At 48.4% G+C, this 11116-nt stretch overlaps 1 protein-coding gene across 9 annotated transcripts in view; it reads right to left on the reverse strand.

The window, feature by feature from the left end:
- CRACR2A (calcium release activated channel regulator 2A) overlaps positions 1-1726 on the reverse strand; it is a 73409-nt gene extending 71683 nt beyond the window's left edge. For 3 of the 9 annotated variants that reach the window (XM_075109821.1, XM_075109811.1, XM_075109753.1), the window contains exons 1-2: positions 1154-1724; positions 475-580 (exon numbers count right to left, since the gene is read on the reverse strand). The gene's annotated coding sequence lies outside the window, so the exon portion shown is untranslated. Of the gene's footprint in view, positions 1-474; positions 581-1153 lie in introns of all 9 variants that reach the window. The other 6 variants (XR_012663174.1, XR_012663170.1, XM_075109778.1 and 3 more) reach the window with 5 other exon arrangements.
- Positions 1727-11116: the final 9390 nt, after the last annotated feature.

Genomic DNA, 11116 nt, shown 5'->3' on the forward strand with positions numbered 1-11116 from the left:
TCATTACACGCAGTCGTAATCTGTTCTATAGGTATATATTAAGAAATCTATTAACCTGGTAGCAGTAAGTTTATTTTATAACTGTCATTTACAGCCATCATAAGCATTCAGTATCAAGAAAGACAGAAAACTAAATCAGATACCACTCTAGTGCTACAGCAGTGTAAGACTGTCACCGAGCTGTTGTAGGGGAACACAAGAATCATTTCTACAACCATCAGTAGCAGCACTGCCTTCCTCTTCACTAAGTACTTGGTGGGCCTGTTCCCACCCCGAGGGCAGTCACCAGCCACAAACTCAATTGTCTTTTGTATCCGCAGGGAAGCGAACCCTGAAAACCAACTGGGCAGCTCCTGAAGTACCCAGGCCATAAAGTGATTTCCCCGTGGCGCTGCCTATCGGCCTTAACACGAAGCTACATGAGGAATGCGGGAGTGCAAATATAGGCTATCAGTCAACAGCGCTTTTACGCACCACCTTTACGAAATATTCTCTGTGTAGGAGAAGCCACGACACCTCACACTCCACCACACTCAGCTGTCGTTCTGAATGCAGGCTTCTCACCCGTGCTGCTCCAGTGCTGTAGTAAGAAAGTAAACAAGGTAGGGTGGACTTAAGTAATCCTAAACCCACGCTTAGAGGCCACGCCGGCAGGCAGGAGCAGCCTGCTTGCCAGCCGCTACGGTTCTAATCCTGCTGCCTTCCAACCCGACAGCGAGTTAAGGACCCGGGCGCCTCTCCCAGCGGTTTCGGAACCTCCGCCCTGCCACGCCAGTACCGCCGCCAGCGGAGCAGCACCCCACCCCCCGCCAGCAGCCGGGGGTGCTCCTCCCCCCGCGCCAGCCGTTCCAAGCCCCGCCCGCCGCCGGCGCAGCGCCCGCCGCGAGGTACAGCCCGCTGTCCCGAGAGGCGCCAAGGTCGCTGGTCAGCGCCTGGGAACAGGGCAGGGGCTAGCAACGGCTATCCCTTGCCGGCCGCCCTGAACCTGCTAAGCTCCTGCTCGGCCCCTCAGAGCCCGCAAAGGCGATGTTCTCTTCCAGACAGCCCCTTGCAGGAAGCAAAGCTTGCAACAGGCAGACCGCAGCGGAAGAGCAAGGCCCTGTTGAGACACCGGCGCTCTGCCAAAGAAGGGTGAAGCAGCTGCCGCGAGTACCTTTCCGCCAGCAGCTTCGCTAGGAGAACGATTTGGCTGTGCACGGTCCTGTTCTTTTTCCTCCCCCGGCTCTTTTGGCCCACGATACTTCCCACCCCCCCCTTCCCGCCGCTTCGTGCAGGCGCCCGGACGGAGGCGCGGTACGAGCCCTGCGCGCTGGCCGGTGCGGCTCTCCTCCGCCTGCCCACGCCTCGGGGTGGAAGTAAGACCGCAGAAAGGTTGAAACAACTCTAAACTTTAGAGCACAGGTGGCATAATCGGGCGAGGCAGACTGCACCCCGGGGGCGGGACAGCAAGCCCGTCCAGCGCAGCCTACCTCCCTCCCTCCGTCCTTCCGCCCGTCCGTGCGGGCGGGGCCCTGTAGTCGGAGATGGGGGTCCCGCCCGGGGGGCCGCTGCGGCGCGGGGGCGCGATAGCACCTCCCCTTTGGCAGGACCAACTCGCCCCCCGCGGCGAGTCAGGTCGTAGAGTCAGGGGAGTCGACGGGACCCTGCCTTCTTTGGTCCCCCTGGCAGCCAGGACTACGTGCACGAGGGCTTTCTAGGGTAAAGGCCGTGGAGCTGTAATCCCCGTAACCTAAACGGCACAGGGCAGAAAGGTTTGGAAGGGCACAGGAAAACTCAGCAAGGTCTTAGGGTGGCAACCAATCAAAATGGACCACCTAGGATCTTCTACACCTTGTGATCTCGAAATGTCCCAAGTCTAGTTACACGTGTACAGAAGATGGCAACAGGAGACAGAATTGTTTTCAAATTTATTGGATTCAGAGAGTTCACTTAGCCCAAAGTATATTTTGCAAAATGTGTAAATATCTGCATCTGGGATCAGGTTCTCTGAGTAGTCCCCCAGGAAGTGAAAAAACGTCAATACAGTTCTCATCACTGTAAGATCTTCCAACTGCAGAAGAGCTCTTAGGGGATGGTTCCTGAAGGAGGCTTCATCTGCCTCTTCCTGATCAGGTGATGTGGTAGCAGACACTTCATGTTACATCAACTGCACTCATTTGCTCTCCGGCCCTAACTCACACTCTCCATTGGTTCATCAACTGTCCCAAGGTAAAGCTCCATACATCCAACACACCCCTTTTCACAGGGTACAAGCCCACCCCGTCTTTCCTGAACAGCCTGTAATCCTTCAGGGTTATCTCCTTGAAGTAAGCTATAACACCAAAGCACTGGTATATAGCAAACCTTGCATCTATAAAGGGGAATGTGAGGGAGACCTGCAGGTAGTTTGCAGAATACAGACGTGTGTCTGATATCACCACGTAAAAAGCACTACATAATTGTTTAAAATAGTTATTAAATGCCAAGTTGATGGTTATGTAACCGAGTTTAACTAAGATGGCTTCTGCACAACAAAACTTTACTTCACTAACCATTAGGATTCTTTGACTATAGGCTTGTACAGGTATCCACAAGGCAAGCTTGAGTGTGGATATCAGTACATTAAAGTGCTACTTGATACTTCCTGCTCACATTCATGCTCAGGAATAAAGTAAATATTTGAAATTTGTTTACTACCGCAGCTGCCTTGCATGTACTGTATATGGCTAAAATAGGCACACAGGTAATACCAAGAAATCATTAGCATGTTGAATACTCTGCACATACTCCTTGGACTCTGACAGGCTTGGTGCTGTGACCACTGCCAAAGCCTGCTTTCCTCAAGTTCAGGGCTGTAATCTTGCTATGCATCTCACTCACCTCTGGGTGGGCCTTGGACCTACATTGCAGCCTGTCAGCAGTACTGCCTCTGAGTCAGACAGCAGTGAGGGCTAGCTGCTCCACCACGGAAGGCTAGTCAGGAGCAGAACGCAATAAACAGGGCTGGTGCAAGCAGTGGCCCCACCAAGAAGGAGCCAGCATGCAGAACGGCACGTCCAGGTCATGGTGAGGTCCAAAGACAGCGGGTCACATGCAGCCCAGCGATTCCCCCAGCAAGTCCATACTGATGAGACAGATCCAAGGTCAGCCAAGAACCTGAACCAGTGAGTCTGGGTCAAGGTCCAGACGGTGCGGGTTCAAGATCAGCCATAGACGTATAGCTGTGATGGAGCGCAGGCAGGAACCAGCAGCAAGGCCTCTGCTTAAAAACAGTTCCCAGGGGAAAGGAGGGACAGGCCCTTGCTCCTAGCTTTCTTCCCAACAGCTCTTATCAGCAAAGGAGCTGGACTTGGACTCAGCCACCTAAACTCTAACTTAGCCAACTAAACTCCTAGAACACGGATGCACTCCAGGTCCTGACATGCTGACCCCATCTCCTTCTCCTGACTGGACTCTCTGGATGGACCGTGACCCAATTCATCACCTTCCCTTGCCTGGGAAGGTCAGTGGAGCCTGTTATCAGCACACCTGCTCTGCCCCTGTGTGGCATCCTGTGTCTCCTCAGCACTCCCTATTCCTCAAAGAGGGGGTCAGTGGTCATAAAAGCCAAAGCTCTGTCCGTGCCATCAGGTGTTAACCCATGGGTTGGCTGATCTCCTACCCAAGCCTTTCATCTCCACTGGCAGGACCAAGGAGAACAGCACCTGGGTCCCAGTGCCCTGTAGCCACTCTCGGTTTGTCAAGGTCTCCCTTGACAGTGTTACTGGTGCACACATGGATGAGTAAGCCAGGGGTAGCAGGCCAAAGTCCAGACATGCCTTAGTGGTCTCTGCAGTCCAGCCTCCCTGCAAGCAACAGATCACGTGAGGTAGCAGGTAAGTCACTAGATGGATGCCTCTGTACCCTGTAGAAGGAGGTTACCAACCAGTGTCACACACCACTTCCTCTCGGCACTTATTCAGATCCCACTGGCCATGATGCATCCCTTGACAATTCATAGCACTAGTGTTGTCCTGGTGTAAATGGTGGGCTGATGCAGTGAGCGGATTAGACCAAATGGTGGGATGCATGTATGTGCACACATTTCAGTATGGGGACTTGCTGTAGCTGTATGGAAGCCTGAGTGTGTGTACAGCAGAGAGACTCTGGAGGTTTTCTTTTCTCACTTTGTGGTAGGTTGACCCCTGCCCGCAGCTAAGCACCACACAGTATCTCAGTCATTCCCCCCTACAACTCCAGCAGGATGGGAAGAGCTAAAGCAAGGAATCTCATGGGTTGAGATAAACATAGTTTATCAAAGAGGACAGGGGGCGGGGAGGAGGAGGGGATGGGGAGAAGTGATGCAAAGGCAATCACTCACCACCTTCCACAAGCAGACTGATGCCCAGCTAGTCTCTGAGCAATGGCCACCTTCCAAAAACCCCTCTCCCCTCAATTTTTATTTCTGAGTGTGATGTTATATGGCATACAATATCCTTTTGGTCAGTTTGGGTTTGGGTCAGCTGTCCTGCTTGTCCTCTCCACATTCTTGTATACCTCCAACCTGCTGGAGGGGGCTAAGTGGAAAAAAGAGAAAGTTTTGATGCTGTGCAAGCACTGCTTAGCAATAGACAAAACACAGGTGTGTTATCAAAGCTGTTTTAGTCACAAATCCAAAACACAGCACCATACAGGGTGAGGTGGACAGGAATGCCATCTCCAGTCATTGAACAAGGTTGCAACTAATCCCTGCATCCTTTTCTAGGTTGCAATGAATGGTAGGAGAGGAGTGCATAAGGCTACAAGAAAGTCTCTTTTTCCCTGTGTATAGAACTAACCTTTATATTGAAATCTCAGGTTGATGGAGTCCAGTGCAAGCATGATACGTATGTTGGAGCACAGAAGGACTATGCATAGTACACACTCTGTAAGGAAAGCAGGGTGGTGAGCACACCTGTGGGACATGTGTCCAGGTAGAGGAACTCATCTGCTTAGTGACAGAGCTCCGGGAGGAGGTAAGTAGTTTGAGGAGAATCAGGGAGAGAAAGAGAGAGGTAGAGTACTGGAATCACACTCTACCTTCCCTGAAGCAGGCCCAACAAGCAGAAAGAACACATGATATGGAGGATTCCCTATCCTCTCTCCACCTGGCTGAACACAGTGACTGAAGGTATAGGGGGCAAGGGTGACAAGTTCCTGCCTGGCGCAGCAGGTTTGTCTCCTCTCTGACTACCTGCCCTTCCCAGGTGCCCTTGAAAATAGGTATGAGGCTCTGCCAGTGGAAGCAAACAATAACGAGGACAACAGTTCGTCTAGCTTGGAGGTGTTGCCAAGGTTAAGTCAGCTTATGCCCTGCATCAAAACTGCTTCTATAAAGAAAAAAAAGACAGGCCATTGTCATAGGAGACTCCCTTCTGAAGGGAACAGAAGGTGCAATATGCAGACTGGACCCACTTCTTAGGGAAGTCTGCTGATTCCCTGGGACCCAGATTAAAGATGTGAAGAGAAAGCTTCCTACCCTCAGACTACTTATCCATTATTGATTTTTGAGGTAGGCAGCAATGAAGTTGCAACAAGAAGGCCGAGGGCAATCAAGAAAGATTAAGGGCCTTGGGATGACTGGTTAAGGGACCAGGAGTACAAGTAGTGTTCTCCTCTATCCTTCCAGTTGCAGGAAATGATGAGGAAACAGGAAGAGTCAGCAGATCAATACATGGCTCTGAGCCTGGTGTCAACAGCAGAATTTTGGGGTTTTTGATCATGGGTCAGTTTACATGACACCAGGCGTACTGGCAACAGATGGGGTACACCTGTCTCAAACGCGAAAAAGGATCCCTGCACAGGAGTTAGCAGGGCACATTGAAAGAGCTTTAAACTAGATTTGAAGTGGGAAAGGGATAAAAACAGGCTTACTGAAGATAAGCCTGGGGGTGGCATGCCAGTGTTTGAGGTCCTTCGGTCTGCTGTCTCAGTGGAGGTAGGGGACGGAGATCCATGGGGCAGCAAAGACACAAGGGTTACTGATGTGTAAGAAACCACAGAAGCACCTGAGAATGGTCACATAGGAAAGGTGGCAGGATCAATAGCCCAAAGGAAGTGCACCTACACCAATGCACACAGCATGAGCAAGAAACTGGAGGAGCTGTAAGTCATGTGGCAGCAGGAAAACTATGATATAACTTCCATCACAGAAACATGGTGGGATCACTCACACAACTGGAGTGCTGCAATGAAGGGCTATAAACTCTTCAGAAGGGATAGGCAAAGAAGGAGAGGCGGTGGGGTAACCCTGCATGTTAAGGAGTGTTTTGACTGTCTAGAGCTTGATGATGGTGACAATAGGGTTGAGTGTTTATTGGTAAGAAGCAGGGGAAGACCAACAAGGCAGATATCATGGTGGGAGTCTTTTACAGACCACCCACCCAGAATGAAGAGACAGACAAAATATTCTACAAGCAACTGAGAGAAGTCTCAAAATTGCTATCCCTTGTTCTCATGGGGGACTTCAACTTACCAGAGGTCTGCTGGAAATAGAATACAGCAGAGAGGAAACAGTCTAGGAGGTTCCTGGAGTGTGTGGAAGATAACTTCCTGACACAGTTGGTGAGTGAGCCAACTAGGAAAGGCACCCTGCTGGACCTGTTGTTTATGATCAGAGAAGGAGTTGTGGGTGATGTGATGGTTGGAGGCTGTCTTGGGCATAGTGATCATGAAATTATAGAGTTTTCGATTGTAGGAGAAGTAGGGAGGGGATTCATCAGAACTGCTACTTTGGACTTGCGGAGGGCAGACTTTGGCCTGTTTAAGAGACCGGTTGACAGAGTCCCCCGGGAGACAGTCCTGAGGGGTAAAGAAGTCCAGGAAGGCTGGACATTCTTCAAGAAGGAACTCTTAAAGGTGCAGGAGCTGGCTGTCTCCATGTGCCAAAAGATGAGCCAGCAGGGGAAAAGACCAGCCTGGCTGAAAAGAGAGCTTTGGTTGGAATTTAGGAAAAAAAGAAGAGTTTATAACCTTTGGAAGAAGGAGCAGGCAACTCAGGAGGACTACAGGGATGTCGTGAGATTATGAAGGGAGAAAATTAGAAGGGCCAAAGCCCAACTAGAACTTAATCTGGCTACTGCTGTAAAAGACAATAAAAAAATTAGCAACAAAAGCAGGGCTAAGGAGAATCTCCATCCTTTATTGGATGTGGGGGGGAAACATAGTAACAATGGACAAGGAAAAGGCTGAGATACTTAATGCCTTTTTTCCCTTAGTCTTTAATAGTAAGACCAGTTATTCTCCAGGTACCCAGCCCCCTGAGTTGGAAGACAAGGAAGGGGAGCAGAATGAAGCCCCCATAATCCAAGGGGAAATGGTTAGTGACCTGCTAAGCACAGACAAGTCTCTGGGCCCAGATAGGATCCACGCAGGGCTTCTGAGGCACCTGGCAGAAGTGCTCACCAAGCCACTTACTATCATTTCTCAGCAGTCCTGGCTAACCATGGAGGTCCCAGTTGACTGCAGGTTAGTAAATGTGATGTCCATCTACAAAACTGGCTGGGTGGCCAGGACCAAAGAGTTGTGGTGAATGGAGTTAAATCCAGTTGGCACCACAAGTAATGTTCCCCAGGGCTCAGTATTGGGGCCAGTTCTCGTTAATATCTTTATCAATGATCTGGATGAGGGGATCGAGTGCACCCTCAGTAAGTTTGCAGATGACACCAAGTTGGGCAGGAGTGCTGATCTGCTTGAGGGTAGAAAGGCTCTTCAGAGGGACAGGCTGGATAGATGTGCTGAGGCCAGTTGTATGAGGTTCAACAAGGCTAAGTGCTAAGTTCTGCACTTGAGTCCTAACAACCTCATGCAACACTACAGGCTTGGGGAAGAGTGGCTGGAAAGCTGCCGGGTGGAAAAGGACCTGGGGGTGCTGGTTGACAGCCACCTGAACATGAGCCAGCAGTGTGCCCAGGTGGCCAAGAAGGCCAACAGCAACCTGGCTTGTGTCAGGAATAGTGTGGCCAGCAGGAGCAGGGAAGTGATCATGCCCCTATACATGGCACTGGTGAGGCCGCACCTTGAATACTGTTTTCAGTTTTGGGCCCCTCACTACAAGAAGGACATTGAGGTGCTGGACTGTGTCCAGAGAAGGGCAACGAAGCTGGTGAAGGGTCTAGAGCACTAGTCTTATGAGGAGTGGCTGAGGGAACTGGGGTTGTTTATCCTGGAGAAAAGTAGGCTGGGGGAAGACCTTACTGCTCTGTACAACTACCTGAAAGGAGGTTGTAGTGAGGCGGGGGTTGGTCTCTTCTCCCACATAACAAGCGATAGGACGAGAGGAAATGGCCTCAAGCTGCACCAGGGGAAGTTTAGGTTGGATATTAGGAAAAGCTTCTTCACTGAAAGGGTTGTCAAGCATTGGAACAGGCTGCCCAGGGAAGCAGTTGAGTCACCATCCCCGGAAATATTTAAAGGACATGTAGATGTGGTGCTTGAGGATATGGTTTGGTGGTGGACTTGGCAGTGTTAGGTTAATGGTTGGACTTGATGATTTTAAAGGTCTTTTTCCAACCAAAACAATTCTATGATTCTATAAAAGCAATGATGAAGTGTTGGGTATGAGAGTGACACACTGGGGAAAAAAAGGACACCTAGGAATATGAAAGAAAAGTGAAGAGAAACAAAGAAGTCTCTTGGTTGTGGGCTATGTTCTCCGTGATTAAGGGGTAGAACAGATACTGCTGGGGACCATGGCTTTCAGTTAGTATCACCAAAAAAAAAGCATCAAAAAACTGAGATGTTCCCAGACCTCTTCCATTTCACAGAGATTGCAGAAGAGGCATAACTGGGGAAAGTACAGCAGGAAAAGGACTAGAAGAGTATCTTCTAGAAAACAGAAGTATGCAGGAGAGCCAGGTTAAGAAAGACCACCTAACACATGTAACAGCTCCTTGAACAACAAATCAGGATGATGTAGACTTTCAAGGAAAGAATGTATAATGGTTGGTTTTACAGCTTCCTCCACATCTTAAGACCAATGCCATATTTGAGGTGGACAGCCATTGCCTCCAGATGTGATGCTTTTTTTTTTTAAACGCACAGTCATTGTATTATTATATTTTTTTGGCACAGAATGTTTAAAATTTATTCCTTCTTTGGTTGTTCCATTTGTTTTCTGCTTACTTTCAGTTAACGCCATCAGAATCATATTTCATCATCATTTACATTATCATTCAATTGCATGAATCCATCATTACACTGATTATTAAAAATTAGCCTACTATGAAATGGCAAATACCAAGGAATCACCCTCTTTTCCCTCTGAAAGAATGTATAATGGCAGTTTACCTTCCTTGTCTTATCCTAGTTGATACATTCAAGGGCAGAGAGCAGATATTAAGAGGGACATAGCCAAGTGGGAGGAATGGTCTCAGAGGAATCTTATGAAATTGAATAAGGACAAAAGCAAAGTTATGCACCTGGCAACAATACAGGTTAGGAGATGACTAGCTGGTGAGCATCTCTTCTGAAATAGTCGTGACCCTGGTGGATGGAAAACTGTATGTGAACCAGCAGTGTGCCCTGGTGGCAGTGTAGGCCAACTGCATCCTTGGCTGTAAAATAGCAGGACCCTACCCATTAGTTCAAAGAAAAGGATTACTGGCATTTGTTAAACCCCATGTAGACTACTGCATCCAGTTTTGGGCCCACCAGTACAAGAAAGGTGTTGATCAATGGAAACAAGTTCAGCAAAGGACCACCAAGACAGTCAGGCGGCTGGAGCACTTGCCCTGTGAGGAGAAACTGATGGACCTGGACTTGTTTAGCCTGAAGGAGAGAAGGCTTGGAAGGGAGGAGCTAACTGCAATCTTCCAATACCTACAGAGGTTATCAAGAAGACCAGGCCAGGTTCTTCACAGTGGTGCATGGTGGTAGTACAAGAGACAGAACGCTCAAGCTGTAATGAGAGGTACCAAATAGATATAGGGAAAACACTCTTCACCACGATGACAGTCACACATTGAGCATCGGAAAATGTTGGCCAGAGAGGTTGCACAGCCTGTATCATTGTAGGTTCCAAGACATGACTCAATAGACCCTTGAACAAAATGACCTGATCTCATAGTTGACCCTGCTTTGGCTAGGTGACCAAGGTGCATTCTCTGAATCCTCTTTTAATACCCTGGATGATCCAATTAAAGAGGCATTATGTTAGGGCACTGACTGTAATTTCCATCTAGTTCAGCTGATTTTTAGCACCGTGCCTGTTATTTCCCTATCCAAGTAAAGGCATCAGAAGGAAGACTAAAGGAGCTCACCTCAGTGTTACAGTGAAAAGTCAAGAGGCAATGTGCACAAGTTGCAACATGGGAAATTCTGGCTGGACAAAAGGAAAAAAACTTCTTGCCCCTGAAAACAGTCGGCAGACATGCTTGGAGAAAAAAAAATTGGCTAGACAAGGAACTGAGCAACCTAATCTAGATTTGAAGTTAGGCCTGCATTGGTAAAGTGACTGGATTAAAGAACTTCATGAGTCCTTTCAAACCTAGATCCTTCTATGATCCTACAATTTATGTACCAGGCAGTTCCAGGGAGTTCTCTCTTTCACTTCCATTTGACCACTCCCTGCAAAAATGTGTTTGTAACTCCAGTCGCGTGGCCAAACCTCTCTGGTTTCCACGTTTGTGCCGCTTGAAGTACAGGTTCATTAGAGTCAGTTAAGGCAATTATGTCTTCTCCAGACAGGCTGTTAGTTTGCACACAGTACAAAAGATATTAATAGAAATCAGTGGATTTTAAAGGTTTTTAAGTTGTTGTTGCTATGAGGTGTCTGGCATTAGCATGTAGCTTTGTGAGAATACAGTCATTCTAACAAGCTATGTTTTCACTGTAACTAAGATATTCTTATCTCAAAAGAGAGGCTTATGCTCCATTGTTATCAGGTCTAAACTTACAAAGAAAGGGAAGAAACACACAAAAAAGTCTCAACTCTAACCCACGCTCCAAGGCCTAGTGGCAGAAACCTCTTTAAAACTTTTGGTTGCTAGACAGCTGTGTGTTGTGCTACTGTAACTTCAGATATCCTATGCAAATTCTGTAAAAAAACCCTGACCGTTATTTTAAAAATACACAACAGGCATTAATAATAGGAGTAGATGACTCAGAGGCCCATGTTAGA

This window comes from Phalacrocorax aristotelis, chromosome 1 (genome assembly GCF_949628215.1).
Source record: "Phalacrocorax aristotelis chromosome 1, bGulAri2.1, whole genome shotgun sequence".
Classification (NCBI taxonomy): Eukaryota; Metazoa; Chordata; class Aves; order Suliformes; family Phalacrocoracidae; genus Phalacrocorax; species Phalacrocorax aristotelis.